This window comes from Eptesicus fuscus, chromosome 9 (assembly GCF_027574615.1).
Source record: "Eptesicus fuscus isolate TK198812 chromosome 9, DD_ASM_mEF_20220401, whole genome shotgun sequence".
Taxonomy (NCBI): Eukaryota; Metazoa; Chordata; class Mammalia; order Chiroptera; family Vespertilionidae; genus Eptesicus; species Eptesicus fuscus.
The window spans coordinates 47864260-47883864 of NC_072481.1; positions in this window are offsets into that span (position 1 = coordinate 47864260).

Consider the following 19605-nt stretch of genomic DNA (forward strand, 5'->3'; position numbering starts at 1 on the left):
ATTAAAGGCAACAATACCCAGCAAAGATGTTGGCAGAACCTTTCTTCATGGTGACATCATATTATTTACCAGGAGCTACCAGAGAGCTGAGACAGAACATGTCCAGGTAGTATTCCTAAAACTGAAAAATTAGAAGAGACCATTGTAAGCACAATGCTGAGACATAATAGCACTGAATGAATAGTAACCATTATCTCAATAGCTTGAACTGATCAGAGGTGCTACTTTTTTATTTATTTTTTTATTTTATTGAATTTTAACAGAGAGGAAGGGAGAAGGATAGAGTCAGAAACATCGATGAGAGAGAAATATTGATCAGCTGCCTCCCGCACACCCCCTACTGGGGATGTGCCCACAACCAAGGTACATGCCCTTGACGGGAATCGAACCTGGGACCTTTCAGTCCTCAGGCCAACGCTCTATCCACTGAGCCAAACCGGTTTCTGCCAGAGGTGCTACTTTTGATTGCTGGCTGGAATGTCTTAGGTTTCTGCTGCTCCCAGAGGAAACAAATTGTAAGAGTGAAGGAAATGGAGTCTCCATGGCTAGAGATTATGTTTAGAAACTTTGGAGCACTGTGTGTATGTGTATGCACGCGCAGAGGTCTCAGGTCAGGGAGAGATACCGGAGTGAGGGCTAAAAGGGCTAGCTGCCCACCACCCCCACTGGGAGTTTATTCCTCTAGTGCCAACTTTGTAGAGATTGGGTATTCCTTTTAAATTTTAACCTGGGGTCTGATTTCCTTGACATTGCACACAAAATTTTGCATATTACCAGGGTAGAAGCTACTTTCATCAGACTCCTGAAATATTTCCGAGCAAATCTACCAAAACAGAAGGTAGATTACTGGCTGCCTAGGGCTGTGGAGGGGCAGTTGAGAAGAATGGGCAGTGACTGCTAATGGGTATGGAGTTTCTTTTTTTTTTTTGGGGGGGGGTATGGAGTTTCTTTTAGGGGCCAGTAAATTGTTCTAAAATTAGATTGTAGTTGTGGTGGTGGTTGTACAACTCTGTGAATATACTAAAAAAAATACATTGAATTATAAACTTTAAATGGGTGAATTGATGATATATGAATTATATCTCAATAAATAAAAAGCATCTATGACGATCAAAGGACTAAGAACCATTGCTGTCTGGCATGAACCTTTGATCATGTTCTATTTTCCAATCCCAGGATACTCACAGCTATCATGTACTGAGTGCTTACTATGTTTCAACCACTGTACTAGGTGCTCTACATGTATTCATATATTATTATATAACAAACTTTGAGGTAGGATTATTATCCATACTAAACATGAAGCCAGTAAATGGTGGAGACGGGATTTGAATTCAGTTTCACTCAGCTCCAAAAACTCACATTCTTCCCATATGCCACCAGCGAAGTACCCATATTAGCTTTAAAGATACCTATTTTCAGTGGCAATGTACTGCTTTTCCATTCTGCTCTATTCAGTCATTACATTCTAATAATTCTTCCTATTATCTCCCAAACATCTCCTCTCTGGATCCTAAGGCTAGCACTCCAATGCAGGCCTTCATTTCTCTCTAGGAGTATCACTGTAACTGTTGGCGCTGACTTAAAATCTGGTCTGGATCATCTGATCATATCACTCCTAGACTTGACAGCTTTTCATGGCTCCCCATTATGTAATCTGGAGCCATCTTTCCAGCCTCCTTCTTCCTGTCTCCCACGCTATGCACCCTAACCCTCAAGCCATGTAGGACTACTCACTCTACCCCATGCACATGCACATGCTGCATGTCCTTCATATACCTTACAAGTCACATATTGTCCTAATAACTAATGTTGCAAATTCCTTCTCATCTACCAGGTCTTACTTTGAGTTCACTTCCTGTAAGGACCCCCCTCTGACCCTCAAACACCATGACCTCAGACCCCCCCATGTGTCTAATATTACTCATTTCTACCCCATTTGCAATACTTACCACACTGAAATGTCATTGTTTGTTTATTTACCTCTTCTAGTAGTTTGTAAATTATTGCAGAGGGTGTTTTGTTTAGCACCTTCACACTTCCCCCACCCTGGTAGCATGTAAATGGTTATATTGGAGGAATGTGCCTCATATTTCCCAGTAGATTACAAGTCCTTTTATTTCAAGTGCTTAGCATACTTCTATTTTCTAAATATCTGTTTAACAATACTTTATACTTACTGAGCATTTACTGTGTGCCAGATCTAAGCATTTAATACTCATTTAAAGCTCAGAATAACTGCGTGAGATCAATGTTATCATTAACCCATTTTACATAAGGGAACTGAGGCACCAAAAATTTCAATAACAAGCTGTGTGACCTAGAGCGTGTAAATGGCAAAGTTACAATTCAAAGTCTGGTTGCAATGTCTGCACTCTGACACTATGCTTTTTTGCCGGTGTGTGTGAGTGTCTGTCAAGTGAGGGAATGCTATCTAATAAAAGAGTAATATGCAAATTGACCATCACTCCAACACACAAGATGGCCACCCTCATGTGGATACAACATGGCTGCCACAAGATGGCCGTCAGGGGAGGGCAGTTGGGGGTGATCAGGCCAGCAGGGGAGGACAGTTGGGAGGGACCAGGACTGCAACGGAGGGCAGTTGGGGGCGATCAGGCTAGCAGGGGAGGGCAGTTGGAGGCAACCAGGCCAGCAGGGGAGGGCAGTTGGGGGGGACCAGGCCTGCAAGGGAAGGGCAGTTGGGAGGGACCAGGCCTGCAGGGGAGAGCAGTTGGGGGGGACCAGGCCTGCAGGGGAGGGCAGTTGGGTGTGACCAGGCCTGCTGGGAAGGGCAGTTAGGGGCAAACAGGCTGGCAGGGGAGCAGTTAGGCATCAATTAGGCTGGCAGGGGAGTGGTTAGGGGGTGATCAGGCTGGCAGGCAGAAGCAGTGAGGGGCAATCAGGAAGGCAGGCAGGCGAGCAGTTGGGAGCCAGCAGTCCTGGATTGTGAGAGGGATGTCCGACTGCCCGTTTAGGCCCGATCATACCTGGATCAAGCCTAAACGGACAGTCGGACATCCCTCAAGGGGTCCCAGATTGGAGAGGGTGCAGGTTGGGCTGAGGGACACACACACACACACACACACACACACACACACACACACACGCACGAATTTCGTGCACCGGGCCTCTAGTAAAGAAATAGAATCCCTTCCAACCTCTACAGGAGTACAGCCCAGGAGCTCTGAACCTATTGAAAGAGAGAGGATAGAAAATGCATTAGGGACTGGAACACACTTAATTTCTCTTGGGCTTAGGTTATAGATTTCATTGGGATTAGTTGAAATACCATATTTTCTGGTGTATAAGACGACTGGGCATATAGAAGATGTTCCTGGGTTAAAAAGTCGTCTTATTCGCCGGAAAATACGGTACATACTGTGAGAACTTCAGGAACATTACAAGCAGCATAAGCAATTGTGAGTTGAGGGGTAGCAGAGCCTGGGCTTCATCTCCAGCTGTGTGAAACTGATTCCATTGGGATGATATGGAATAAAGCTGCTCCCCGCCTCGCATCAAACCATTACCCCATGCCTTGGTCAGTGTTTCTCAGTGATTAGAGCGTCGGCCCATGCACTGAAGGGTTTCGGATTCAATTCCTAGTCAAGGACACATACCCGGATTGCAGGTTTGATCCCTGGCCCTGGTTGGGGTGTGTGCGAGAGGCAACCAATTGATGTGACTCTCTCACATCAATGTTTATCTCTCTCCCTCACGCTCACTCTTCTCCCCTCCCTCCTTAATTCCCACTCTCTCTAAAAAATTTGATGGGACAGATATTCTCGGGTGAGGATTAGCAAAAATCAAAATCAAACCGTCACCCCATTTAATGGCCATGTGACCTGGGCTCATTTCTTAACCTCTCTAAGCCTGTTTCCTTATCTGTTAAATAGGGTTGTAATTCTTAGAGATCTTTTAGGATTTTGAAGATTCAATGAGTTCATACATGTAAAATACTTAAAGCAGAGCAGAGAATGCTCAAAAAAAAAAAAAAAGAAAAATGAGGGAAAAGTGGTTTCCTCTTGGGAAGGATCCCTAAAGCCGCGTAATCATTTCAGTGGTTTGTAAAGAGCTACCAGCACCTTTTCTAAGTCAGTAGAAGAGGAAAGAAAAAGGATCCAAACTTAAGCCAATTCTGCTACTTTACATCAAGTTTAGAAATTAAATGTTAGTAAAGAGGCCATTGTAAATGTTTGTTAAAGGGAAATACTGAGGACACAATACAAATAAATAATCACCTTAGTAATTCTCCATGGCTCATTTAGAGTTTCCTAACCATATATTTATACTTAGAGAACCTCTCTTTTGAGGAATATAAGTAGCTTTTAAAATTAGACAGAACCTTTCTAGCTCAAGTAGATTTTGAATTCTGTTAATAATTTTAAGGGCCCTGTTTCCTTCTTTCCCTCAATCATTTTTTCCCCCTTTCCCCTCTAGCTACACATTTTCCCCCACAGCTTTTTGAAATCCATTTCCACTAGTAAAATATCTGAGTTCCCTTTTGTTTATGTTGAGAGGAAATGGTTAAGAATTAAAGTAAAAGAAAAACAGAGAAATACTCAGTTCCTTTGGCTGCCTGCCAGGAAAAATGCCGAATGGCAGACGCCTCACTGAGTGCTACCCAGCCACAAACATGAGGGATTGACCACCACAAGATAACAATCCTACAAGGGAATTTATACCAGCAGCCTAAAAATTGGATGACTTTAGAAACTTTCCTCAACGAGGTCTTACAACCAGACTTAGTAAAATATTAAGTTCTTAAGCTCCCAAATCAGTCACTAAACAAAGCCTCAGGTCACATGTAAAGGATTCAGATATGTTAATGCTTTAATCTGTCTGGGAGGCTATATAGCCGGTTGGTAAAGCACACTGGGGCCAGAGAGACCTCAGTTTGGATCCTGGCTCACTGTTTACCACCCTGGTGATTTTGCACAAATTGCTTATTCTTGCCAAATTATTATTTCTTCATCTTTAATATTAGGAATAAAACAGTACCCACCTCACAGGGTTGTAGTGAGGATTAAATCAAAAGTTTCTAACCCATTTAAGTAACCTGCTCAGTAAGTGCTAATTACCACCACTACTAATTTTGCCAGTCCTCAACATTGACAAGTGGGAACCAACACCTCATACTACACCTTCTAGTACAGACGCTTCAGGACCAGGCCATTCTTTGTTTGCTTTCATTATGTCTACACCAGTAAATCACCCCAATGGATCTGGGTGGGTCTAAGAACTCAACTATGAGTGTTCAGGGCACAGGAAATCTATAAGGGAGTGACTTGAATCAAAGACAAGTGATATACTCATTAATAACAGTACCTATTTGAACACTTAATACCTTATCCTACTTAATCATCACAATAGTCCCTATGGGAGTATCATTAGTCCTACTGGGTAAGTAAAGAAACTGAAGTACTCAGAGGTTTACCTATCTAATAAGTGGTGGAATTGGTTATTTATTACAAGATTATCAAACACCAAAACTTCTTCTCTTTCATCTCTAAGGTCTTAGATCTGAAGGCTTCAAGATTTAGCAATGTAATCTAGAAAAGCTTAGTATTTTTATGCAACATGAATTGTGGCATAAGGTAGTTCCTCCCAGCAGTCCTTACTCCACCTTAAGATCAGAATCCCCCATTAGCACACTTCTCAGAGACACGTGATTGGTTTGAAGAGATTCCGAGCAAGACGCATTTTAATCATATTAGAAAGACACCAAAAGACAGGGCTAATACCCAGAAGCTGTCTTTTCTATCCACACTCGGTAATGAATGCCTACCAACAGGGCAGAGCTTGCAGGGAAGCCCCAGTGAGGCAGAGCACCCAAACAAAGCAATGACTTGCCCCAAATAGCTCTGTGGTAGAATGTATTTTTCCAAAGACGAACACAACAATATCTCATCCCACAGACTCTTCTGCAATGTGATCTTGCAACTCCCCATCAAGAGGTGGAGTCTGTTGCACTTACCCTTCAGTCTGGGCTGGTCTTAATGACTAGCTTGAACAATTGAATGTTGCAAGTGACAAGATATTCTGAGTGTTCCCAGGTGGGGTCATCAGAGGCATTTCAGCTTCTGCTTGTGACTGTTGGAGCACTCGCTCTTGAAATTCTCTGAGAAGCCCACACCACACAGAGAAGTCGTATGTGGGTACTGCAGGTGACATCTCAGTGGAGCTCCCAGTCAACAGCCAGCATCAGCTGCCAGCTTTGTGATGAGGCATGTTGGACATCCAGTTTAGTCAAAGTCTTCAGTTGACTGCAACCTCAGCCAAGACTAGCTTCATAATTTATAGGACCTAGTACAAAATGAGTATTTTGGGTTCCCTGTTCAAAAAGTATTAGGAGATTAAAGACAGCAACAGCAGGTATTGAATCAAGTGTGAGGTCCTTCTAAACAGGGGGCCCTGCGTGACCACACAGGTCATGTGCCAGGAAGCCTGTCCTGACCATAGTAGACTCACTGCAACCAGTTGAGAGACCCCCAAGTGAGAACTTTCCAGCTGAGTCTAGTCAACCCACAGCACTATGAGACATAATGATAAATTGTTATTTTAATGCACAAAGCCTTGGGGTGGTTATGCAGCAACAGAAAGAACAATTCCACAAAACAGCTGCAGGTAACCCTAACCAGAAAAGTGTTAAAGGCAGCAAGTCTATAAAATGACCCACTGCTTGATTTTATACAATTAAGCATATAAATCCCAGATCTAGGAGTAAGGCTTCCCTGGGGTCAGAGAGCTTTTTCTGTCCCTGATAGAAAAAGGCAGTCAATACAGTGGCCTCATTAATAACTAAGAGAAGAGGCAGCCCCACTTAAAAAACAAACAAGTCAAACAAAATATGCATGAAGTTGTATTCTGCTATTAGATTTGTTGGAGTGATGGAAAGAAGTTAAAAATGAGGAAGCCAGCCCACTTTGGTTATCTTTCTGAGGTATCAGGGAGGATGAGAAAGTTTTCTGTAGGTGTATAAATAGTTTGATTTTTTTTTTAAAGTGAAAAAGTTGGATTCTGCAAACTTAGCTACTTCAATGTGCATCCTGGGCTAGATTCTTGGAATAGCAGATTAAAGGAATTGTTTATGAATTACTCAGAGGAAGAACTGATCACTAGGATCCCACATCGATTCACTTGGAATAAATCATGGTAGACAGAGGGCTTGGTACACAGTAGGTAATCAAGAATTAATCTTATTTTTTAAAGGAATTACCACACATTTTATAAAGAATGCAAGGCATTTAGAAAAGCATTTCATGAATTCCCCAAAGAAAAGAGAGAGAAGTGTGGGCCACAGAATAGCGGAGTTAAGTCATTAACTTTATAGAAGTCAGAAGGAATAGACCACCTAGCCTATCTAGGATAGTGGGATAAGGCATGGGTTTTGATGCCATTGCTTGCACCATCTTATTTGCTAGCAATAAGACCTCGGGCAAATTACATAACTTCTCTCAACCTCTGCCTCCTTGCCTGCAGAGAGTAAATAATAACACATGTGTGATAGGCTTGAAGTGGTTAACGAGAAAAACCCAGGTCAGTTGGCTATGTCCAGCTCCCAGAGGACCAGAGCAGGTGGTTCCTCTGCCAGGGAGACAATTACAGTGAGAGGCAGGAAACAACCAAAGAGGAAAAGGTTTTTGAGTGAGAGGAGAGTCTTCCAGGCAATACTTGGCTCAGAAGTCAGCCTTTTTTTCAAGAGACTTTTTTTTTTAGAGACATAGGTCCCTAACAGCCTGTCCTTTCACTATAGGACTGAGAAGGGTGGCTGACATTCCTTCCGAGGGATTTTAACTGGAGGGAGAATCATGGCTCCTGATACATGTGGGTCTTTTCTATAACTATTAAGTACAGAAGCAAAACATAAGAATAATGTAAGTCCAGCAAAAGAAATAGATAGTGCAGGGAAACCCATGCTTGAAAGACCCAACTTTGGGCAGCTTCAGAGACTGGAGTTTTGTGCAGTTGGCAGATGAGCCTTAAAACATAAAAGTCAACAATTCAGGGACAGTCCAGGAGGCTGGACACAAGGCCTGGACCTCCCATTCAAAGCCCTCCAGACTTTTGTTGTTATCTCCAAATAAGGTTATATAGTTGGCTGTCTTAGAAATACACTTACAGACTTGAAAGAAGGTCATGCTCATTATACAATTAAAAAATATATTTTTTTTATTGATTTCAAAGAGGGAGGGAGAGGAAGAGACGAAACATCAATGATGAGAGAGAATCATTGATCGACTGCCTCCTGCACACCCCACACTGGGGGTCAAGTCCACAACCCAGGCATGTGCCCCGACGGGGAATCGAACTTTGACCTCCTGGTTCATAGATCAACACTCAGCCACTGAGCCACACTGGCCAGGCCATTATACAATTTTAAACATGCTTTTCAGGGCTGAACAATAATACCTATAATGTTTTATCAATTGATATTTGTAACAATATTAATAAATTTAGTAAGATAATCCTGTAATTATTTTGTTCATAGCAAAAATATATTGCTTTTATCATATGTTAACAAAACTGTTACAAAAAACCTCTTAATATAAGCATGACAATTTTTGTAATCCTGTTTTAGCATTTTAAAAAGCATACCGAGATTCTCAAAAACCGTACATGGCCTGTGCTTCTCTCAGCCTCTGAGAGAGGCAGATGAAAGCCAGGCGCAGACTCATGACAGTGAAAGTAGATGATTCAGGCCCGACAGCACAGGAGCCCCCTGGCTGAATTTCTCCGGAATCAGAGACAGGATTTGGCAATGCTGTTCTAACTTTATGAGTTACCATTTATGTGTTTGAAAGTACTTCCTCTATAGATACTAGTTTTCACCTTTTAAAAAAAGGGGAAGATGTTGGACTGAAAGATCTCTAAGATTTTTTTTTTCTTTAACATTTTTAATGCAGCTATTAATACCCGAGTTGAGAAAGGTGATCCTCAATTCCTTATCTCATACCTTTGGAACCACAGGTTTTCAGAATTCAGAAATTGTCAGATTTGAGCAAAATAATATGTATATCATATATAACACTGGTGGGGTATACAGCAGACCTGTAATTAAACATTATTTCTTCAGAGAAAGATATGAATATTCATACTAAATGGGAAATAAAGACTATAAATAGACACATGACATGTGAGCTCAGTTCAGGTTTTGCCACTAAATAAATTCAGGTCAGGTTAGGTCTTACCAGGAATGAGTTGCAAAACAAAACAAAACACCACCAACTTTTAGCTTTTAGAATTTTTCAAAAGATTTCTGATTTATGTAGTTAACCCCAGAACTACTCAAAGGTGTGTCTTCATGTTAAATGAAATTGATACATATCTAAATATGTTTCAATAATTCTTAACAAACTTTAAATTGTTCATATTAGAATATACCTTGCCCTTCGCTTTTTCATCACTGATCTTTTTTTTTTTTCAATTAAGGTCCCAAGGTAAAAGAAATCCTTCAGATATGGAAAAAGAAAGCTAGCGGGTAACTGTGAAACTAGTTTTCCATATACAACAATACCATGTTATTTTAAAATACCAAAACACTAGTCTATTTGTTGGCATTTTAAAAAAACTTTCAGGTTTTAAATCCTCTGTTTTGGTGATGTATCCTAAAAATTACACACTGCATTAAAATATTGAGTCAAACAAAGGAGCATGTTTTAAAAAATGTTCTCACCATATTCCCTCCCCTGTTTAAAATCCCCTCCAAGGTTTGTTAGCTTTGTTTTCAATTTCCTATGTTTGCAGAGAGATTGGCAGCTTTTCTTAGGTATAGTAGGCATTTGTACTTTCCTCAGAACCTGTTTCTGTCTGAGGGTGTATTTTTATAAGGAAGGTGGGAGATAGAGAGGGTGGGAGGTGGGTAGGGAGTGGCACAGAAAGTGTATAAGATGGTGGCCAAGGGAATGAGGGAGGAAGGAATTGAGAGAGGAGATGGGGAAGAAAGGAGAGAGAATGGGGAAGGAAACTGTCAGGTCCAATTCCAGTCCTGTTCCTGGAGCCTAACCACCTTTCCTTCCTCAGGACTGCCTTCCCTCAACATTCCTTCCCTTCTGTCTTCCAGATTAAGATCCATTTTTTCATAGCCTGACTACCATACTCCTAGGATAACCTATTTTTAACCACGATCTTCTTTCCTAGGCATAAGCATCCTATCTGGAGAAAGTAAAGGCTCAAGGTTACAGAATGCCCAGCCACGGCCCCTGGTCTTTCCTACATAGAAAGAGCATTCTAGGACCAAGTATAGAGGACAGTGAGAACACATCACAACCAAGTATGAAGGTACCAATCTTGTCATTTTGCATTGAGGTTATAGTCCCTGCAATCTTGAGAGTATCCATCATTTCAATAACTGGTATTTGTCATCAATTTCCTAGTAGACCAAACAAGATCTTAGTCAGAAAAATCCCAGTGGGTTTACTCTAGTTTCTGTTTTCACTAATCTATACAGATAAAGAACATGAGTTTAGAAGTCAGGCTGAGACAAATTCCAGTAGATATTTAGCTTCCTTGAGCCTCAGTTTTCTCATCTGTAAACATGGATTTAAAATACCCACTGCCTGTAAATCGGTGTGTAGTAGAGATAAAGAATGTAGCATGCCTCAAGCAGCAGCAATGCATTTTAAATGCTTAATAAGTGTTATTTCCCTTTTTCTCTTTATCAGAACTTGTGGCTCCAGCACACTAATAGAGAGGGCGTAGAAGGTAGACAAGAGAGAGGAGAGGTATGGGGCCTCTGACATGACAGGTCTTCTTAACTAGACCTAAAGAGAAAGTTGACTGATACATCTTTTTTAGATGTGAATGGTGTTAGAATGGGAAAAAGGGACAATTTACTAGAATCTAATTATTTCCCCCAGTTTATCTGACACTTTAGACACATCCCTTTCCTTTCTCTCACTTGTATTGCCCTCGTGACTCTTCTGGCAGAAAGGCACCACAGCAATAGAGTATCATCTTTGTGATCATCGCTGAAGGCAGTGGGGCAAGAGGTCGATAGATAGTTAGTGATTACACTAAAATCAGATAGACTTTGTTTCCAGTTCCAGCTCTGCCATTTATTGTGGCCATAGGCAAATCTTGAAGTCTCTGTTTCATCATCAGCAAAATGGTATAATCTTATCTTATTCAAAGGGTCATTAATTTGCTCACAAATATTTTTGAGCACTCAATCCTTGTGCCAGGCATTGTCTTAGATGTTGGGGTTAGACAGATCACAAAACAATATCCTGCCCTTACAGACCTTGCATTCTATTGGAAGAGACAGAGAATATACAAAGAAATGTAATTATGTCAGATGATGACTAGGCAGATGCTTGACTATGGAGAAAAATAGAGCCAGGTAAAAGGATTGGGGGAGAGGGAGCAGGTTACTCTTTTATATAGGGTAGTCTGAAGAGCTTCTCTAAGTCAGTGCCCTTTGAGTAGAGACTAAAGAAAGCAAGAGAGTGAAAGTGTTCTAGGCCAGCAGTCATCAACCAGTGGTCCGCGGAACACTTTTGGTCTGTGAGGTCCGAAAGGTTGGCGACTGCTGGTTTAAGGAAACCTTTGGAGCAGCGTCACCAACCAGTGGTCAGCGGACCACTGATGGTCCGTGAGGTCTGAAAGGTTGGCGACTGCTGGTCTAGGTTATTGTAATATTTAAATGACATAATGCAGATAAACTCTTAGCACAGTACCTGGAATACACTGGGTACTGTACTGCTGTATATATCTATATATATAAAAGGCTAATATGCAAAGTGTCCCCTCAGGAGTTCAACCAGGAGACCAGGAGTTTGATCACTCACTATGACATGTGCTGACCACCAGGGGCGGCGCAGAATGAAGGAGGGCCATGGCTGGCAGCCGGCAGCTAGCAGCCGGGGAAGAAAGGTCCCGGCCAGCAGCCTGAATTTCATGCACCGGGCCTCTAGTATATATTTATTGGCTGAATTTCATGGCAGCCGGCAGCTAGCAGCCGGGGAAGAAAGGTCCCAACCTGTGCCTGAATTTCATGCACCGGGCCTCTAGTATATATCTATACTAATAAAAGGATAATATGCTAATTGGGGCAGATGCCAGACAGTGCCCCAGTGGCTGTGAGGCCTGGGTCTCACGGAAGCCATGGGCTCAGGCAGCCATGAGCCCCGGTGGCTGCGAGGCCCAGGGCTCAGGCAGCCGTGAGCCCTGGCAGCCGGCAGTGGCAGCAGCAGCAGCAGGGTGATGGGGGCAGCGCCTTCCCCTGATCAGCCCTGTTGCTTCCCGCAGACGGAGTTCAGAGGGAGTGGGCCTAAGCCGTCAGTAGGACATCCCCTGAGGGCTCCCAGACTTTGAGAGGGGGCAGGCCAGGCTGAGGGACCCCCACCCCAGTGCACGAATTTTCGTGCACTGGGCCTCTAGAGTGTGTGTGTGTGTGTGTGTGTTGATTTCAGAGAGGAAGAAAGAGAGAGAGAGAGAGAGAGAGAGAGAGAGAGAGAGAGAGAGAGAGTCATTGATTGGCTGCCTCCTGCACACCCCCTACTGGGGACCAAGCCAGTAACCTGGGCATGTGCCCTTGACCAGAATCGAACCTGGGACTCTTCAGTCCACAGGCTGATGCTCTATCCACTGAGCCAAACCATCTAGGGCAGCTGTTTATATTTTTAAAGAACGTATTATGTTACAGTGAAAGGTACAGGTAGGTGAAATCTTTCTAGTTCCACTTAAAACATGCCAGAAGGATGATGATGGCTCAGAGTACTTTGTAGACACTTTTTTTTTTTTTTGCTAGCCAATAAAATGCCAATTCTACAATCAAAAGTACTTCTGTGGAATTGGGATGTTTTAACCCAGCAAAAAGAGTGGGGAAAGACGTCCTCCAAAGGAGAGTCTTCACTTCACATTCTTTGTGACAAATATTCCCAACTCTGAAGTTTGCATGTGTGAACTGTTCCCCATCATCAACAATAATCATGGTGATAATGACATTTAATTATGCATTTATAGGTTTGTAAAAGCTTTTCTTTCAAAGATCTAAAGAGTATTTATGGACATGACCTAATTCACCCTCACAATTTCCTAATGACTTGTCTAGTCCCATTTATTAGATGAGGAAACTGAGGTATAAAGAAGCTAACTAACCTCTTCAAGGTCAAACAGTTACGTAGACAACTCCAATCTGGATCCCAGACTTAATTTTCAGGTCAGCTCTCCTTTTGCTTGACTCTTCATCTCTCAGGATCTCAGAGAAGACAAGATGGATGCATTGAAAGGAAGCCATGATGTCAGATGTCAGAGTGCTCACCCCCTGTTCCTCACATAGTCAGTGATCAGTAAATGTGTTGTGTTTTTTTTTCAAAGCTCTTTAAGAGGGGGCTTCTTCAATACTACCAAAATATTAAAAATATAGCATTCCTTTCTGCTTCCTGATTGCCACCTTGTGCTTATATGTCACAATGGCATCACCAGATACAAACCTTAGTTGATGAGAGAGGCCTAGTTTGGAAACTTAAGTACAATTATTTGGTTTTTCTCTGTGAAAATCAATAGGAACAGCCAGGGAACTCATTTGTGTTGAACACCTGCTCTAGGCTAAGCCTTTTACATACATTATATGTTATTTAATCCTCACAACAAACTTTTACAGTAAAAGTAATTGATCACACTTTACAAATAAAAAAACACAAAGGTATTCAAAAAGTTAAGTAATTTATTTAATGTCACATGGCTTATAAATAGTAAAGTTAGGATTCAATCCTATATCTCTATCTGACATCCAAGTCTTGACATCTATAAGGTCAAACTGCCCATTCATATTGCCTCATTTAAAGTCTGTGCCTGCAGCCTGATGACCCAAGGTCAGTCATTTATGACCCATTTCTCTCTTTATGTTAAATATTAGCAAAAGAATAAAATCAGCAGTTGAAATTTTAGTAATGCAATTTTACTATTTTTAAACTTTCCTCTTAAAAGTTTTAACAAGTTAGAATATACAGCTAACATTTGGAATTTTGAAAGTCAATCTGGATTTTAACTATCTAGTCTATCCCTTAGCTCACCAGCATTGACAATTGGTAACTTTCTAGGTAAGCATTTCAGTGAACTTCTTTTTCCTATAGAAGTGACAGCCTGGATTTCACAGGTAAGCACCTCTGGAGACAAGAGGAAGATCTGAAAACTGGACCTCAATAACATTGAGATTCTCAGGTACCAGAAGTAATGTCTTGTATTTAAATGTTACAGACTTTGGAAAGAATTTCATTTATAATTCCATTATTCATATCATCCAAATTGGTAAAGTGATGACACCAGTAGATAAGTTATGGGTATGTAATACCTTAAGCAACCACCAAAAAACTATACAAAAAAGTATACTAAAAAATACTATAGATAATCAAAATGGAATTCTTAAAAATTGTCAAGTAACTCAAAGAAGGCGTAAAAAGAAAAGAGAGAAATAAAACAGAATAAAATAAAATGGCAAATTATGACCTCACATATTAATAATGACATTTCATATAAATGGTCTAAATATAACAATCAAATGACAGAGACTGGTAGAGTGAATTAAAAAACATTATCCAACTATATGTTGTGTATAAGAAACTCACTTCAAGTATAACAATATTGACAGGTTGAAAGTCAAGAGAAAGAAAAAGATATGTCATATAAACATTAATCAAAAGAAAACATGTGTGGCCATTCTTATCTATAATAATAAAAGTGTAATATGCTAATTAGACTGGATAGCCAAACGACCTCCCGGACGTGCTTCCGGATGTCCTTCTGGACGACCTTCCGGATGAAGTCGGGGCTGCGAGGGCCGAGCCCCTTGCATGAATTTCGTGCATCAGGCCTCTAGTATCAGATAAAGTACACTCAAGTTAAAAGAAAACTACCAAAGACAGAGAGAGAAAATATATAATGATAAAAGATACACTATACCAAAAGGACATAGTAATCCTAAATATGTATGCACCAAACAAATAAAAGATACACTATACCAAAAGGACATAGTAATCCTAAATATGTATGCTGAAAAATATGTAAATCAAAAACCAAAAGGAGAAATGGGCAAATTTAAAATTATAGTTAATATACCTCTCTCAACAATTGTAGAACTAGACAAAAATTAGCAAGAATATAGAACTCAGCAACACCATCAACCAACAGTATCTAATCAATAGAATATTCCACCCCCACAACAATAGGATGCACATGTTTTTCAAGTACCCGTGGATCAAGTGCCAATATAGAGCATATCCTGGGCCACTAAACAAAACTCAACAAAATTAAAAGAATTAAAAGTATACAGAGTACATTCTCCAACCACAATGAAATCAGATTAGAATAACAGAAAGATTACAGCAAAATCTTCAAACACTCTGTAACAAAACAAAAACCATCTAAATAATCCCTGGGTTAAAAAGGAAGTATAAAAAAAAGGAAAAATAAATAAAAAGGAAGTATCAAGAGAAATAAAAAAAGTACATTAAAATAAATGAAAATTCAACATATCAAAATTTCTGGAACACAGCTAAGAAATGCTTGCAGGCACTCCTTCTGTCCTCTGAATCCACCAGCACTTTGTATGTTCCTTTAACAAAACTTTCTGTCTTAAAACCATTCCTCTTATACCTTCTTCTTTCGACTGTGAGTGGATAATATTTACTTATTTTTCTATGCCAGCCTCTGGCTTAGTGCTCAGTAAAAGTTGTTTGAACAAATGAACAGAGTAAGCTACTTGGCTGAACAAAATTGAGGCCAAGGGAATTTCTGCCTGGGATCAGGAAGTATTTATGGTGATTCAGTGCAAGGTACATGGGCCCTTATAGAGGAGGCTCCTGCACAGGCACAACTCTGAGCAGCTGCCTAGTTTGTCTCACAGGAGAGCCTCCTTGAATTTATAGCTGCCAAAAGTGGTGTTTGCTTATGAATATGAAAGTAGAGACAATTAAACAAACATAATTTCACATCTCTGCATTCAGTAGAAACAATTTCTTTAGTTAATTATCTCAAAATCGGCCCTCTTCTTATTCCTCCACCCCAATTATCCAATTTCTCCCACTCCTTGCTTTATTCCTGAATTAATAGATTCATAGAACCATAAAACCAGAGTTCAGAAGGACCATAAAGGTCATTTACTAGTAGTACAGTCTTCCATTCAATAACTGGATATGCTATAGTCAGTACAGGAGTGAGCTGCCAGTGTTTCCCACAGTTGACTCAACTCCAAACTCTGAGAAGAACATTAGTGAGAACAAAGTGTAAGGCATAATCTCAGTAACGAAGGCAATGACATAAGAGAGCATAACTCGCCCCTTCTAAAACAAAACTTTCTACTAACCACCTAAAGGCATACCTATTCTTGAGAATTATCTAAAATCAGAAGTTGAGTGTGCTAAAAATCAGTCAAAAGTCTTACATGTTATGAGGCTGGGTCTATTCCTAGAAAACTAAAAGTATGATAAAATCCTTAACTCTACAGTCTTGACAGTGTATTTTCAGGATTCTGTTGATAAGTTTATATCTTGTTCTTTTCCCTCACAATTGATAACACATTCAATTGGTTGACATATCCAGTATGTGTCCAGGTATATTTCTCAATGGCAAAGAGTAAGTGGCTCTTTATATATATGTCTCTTGTGAGCCTGGCAAATTAGTCTCTTAGCATTTGGTCATATCTTGATGCACTTGTCATTCAGTTTATGAGCTTTAAAGGGGATATAAGCCTTCCTGGAAATCTGGTGGCTATACCTAATTAATGTCATCGTCTGGAAGACTCTCCAGATGATCAACTAACTTAAGTTGCCCAAGTCAACAACTAAATTTATCCCATGCCTTTCCATTCAGATGACAACTTCCTAACAAAAGATCACACTGCCCAAGCAAATGCTCCTTGGATTTGCAATGTCCCGATAACCCCATTGTAAATTGACAATATCGGTAAGTAAAAAATGCATTTAATACACCTAAGCTACGAAGCATTATAGCTTAATTTAGCCTACCTTAAATGTACTTAGAACACAATATAAAACAAACAAAACACGCTGGCAACACAGTACACTGCAGAGTATAGGTTGTTGATTCTCCTGGTAGAATGGCTGACCCTGCGGGCTGGCTGCTTGGCTTCTTTAAGAGAGAGGGAACACAGTATTAATGGGCTGCTTTTCATTCTTTGCTTGTTGCCTTTAGAAATGCTAAAACTTGCCTCCTTTTCCTTTTCCTTTTCTTTTCCCTGATGCTTGTTCTGTTCCTTGGAACTATGCTGAGAAAATTTAAGCTTTGTGTTAGTTAAACCAATGTTAAAAGCCTAAAATGGCAAAGTAAAATTAAATAAAATAACCCAGTAACAATGGCAACAAAGAATATTATCTCTGCACTCTTACGTTTCTTTTGTGATAATGAAAAAGAACAAGAAGTACTGATGCAGCAGTCATCACCCCTATGGAAATCCCAGAGAGGAGGAGCTTCTGAGAATGTAAAGCTGCAAGTCAGCTGCAATTACCCTCCCACTCTGAAGTCAGCAGGGCTAAGGGCTGACTGTGCTCACCTGCCTCATTCAAGGTGCGTAAGAACTGGCATTAGTATAGCCTACTTAATAGCGCGTGCTTTCTGTCAGGATACTGGATTAGGAAGGGAAAGACAAGTGGGACCTGTTTGTCAAGGTCCTAAAATGGGAATTTTCCTGGTTATACACATCGCATTGAGTATCAGCACCAATAATAGTGGCTACAGTGACAGGATCAAAAGCTTGGCTCTTGGTCTGCTGTTAATTATTAGATAATGTATCCCCAAAGCAGGCTGGCAGAATTCACATTTCAAACTTAGAAATAGTCTGCATCTTACCTGAGCCTTTATGATGAATGTTTGGCTCAAGTTACATTTTGTTGAAGCTAATTTTGTATTAGAGAGTGTTTAAACCTTGAGAAGGTTATGGGTACGTTTACAAAAAATGTGAATTCAGAGCTAAGATATTCTGAGCAACTGCTTGGAGGTGATAATTGAAAACTAGGGTCCTCAAATAAGTGTCAGTCTTTTCTACATTTGATTTTTCCTCCCTCCTTCTCAGCTTTTAATTCCTGTTGAGATGCCGAAGCAGTCTGAGTTGGGAATACTAAACAGCACATCTGAAAGGCTAACTTTAGGCTTTTAAGCATCTGTAACCGTGGCTCCTAAAATGATGATGGTAATTTATAAGAGGACCAGCAAGGCCTAACAGACTAAACATCTTTGCTTGTTCTTTTCTTCAGCCTGAATCCCCAGGGTTAATCCATGAGATACCTTCCTTCCAGTCACCCAGGCTGAAAGACCAGCCAATTTCCTTCACCTTCCTCTTTTCCCACCTCCTGTTGATTTTGCTTTGAAACATTTTTTTAAGTATGTTTGTTTCTGTCTCCTCCATCCACACCTACTATTTAGTACTCTACCTTTCCCATGAATCATTGCAAGAGTCCCCAAACTAAAAAACACAACTGTTAATACTTGCCATCTCTGGGCTAGAGTTTTAGAGGTACTTTTACATATCTAGCTATACATTTACATACTGTCTTTGAAATTTGTATGTGGCATGAACTGCTTTTGTAATCAGAAAAAATTGTTTAATTAGAAAAGGAATGGGCAAGGGAGATGTTACTCAGAGAGGCTTCCTTGATGCAATGGGACAGGAGTGGGGTAGGAACATATGAGAACAAGCACATTTCTGTAACTTTTTCATGCGTAGCATAACTGGGAACCAAACTTTAGTTCCTGCAGCGGCTAAAGCTGCACAACTGTCTTCTATAAATAGTTAGAAAAACTGGGTCTGGATTCTTATACAATATCATCTGACAGACAGGATGGAAAGGCATGTTGGTCAGGACTGACAGAAAGAGAGGGGAGTGAAGGAATGAGGAACAGAAAGTCCTAAACAACTCATAATATGGATTCGTTCTTAAAGGGACTCCTCAGTGTTAGACTCATATAATAGGAATTCCCTTTTTTCCAAGACTCATCGTTTAGACTCACTGGTTTACAATCACCAAGGAGAGTCAGCATGTTTTCCTGACCCACCTCCCCTTCCACGTATCACAGGTGCTATTTATGGAGCTGCCTGGATGAGCGGCCTGTCCCAGGGTCCAGCCCCACGGAGGCCTTGTGTACTTTGTGACATGCTCTCTCTAAGGCTGGGCAATAGTCAAGCCTAGCCAACAGCTGCTACTAGTTTTTAAGGAAAAAAAAATGCTAACAGGGAAGGGAGAGGACAACACAGAAGACTCCTAGGGAAAAGGAGTCTTTATCTGGTGTCCTCACTTCCGATTAGACCCAGGCTGGAAGTGTAGCCCACCAGCTTCTTTCTCACAGCCGAAACGAAGCCCGAAGACTGAGGTTGTCCTTGGGCTGTGTGTCAATTTCCTCTTGGTTCATCTTCCCTGCAATTAGTGCTTGTGGGGGCTCTGGAATTAGGCCATAGGCTTGTGTTTGCGGAGGTATGGAGAGGGTTCTGAAAGCCCTTACCAAGCAAGCCTTCCTAAGGAGTACCTGAGCAGCAAGGGCACATGGATTATATTTACAATGAGCAGGGAACTAAGGAAACGAGACACCCTCGCTCAATAAATGTCTGTTAAATGAATAGTAGAACGTGGTGGTCAAAAGCATGAGCGCTGG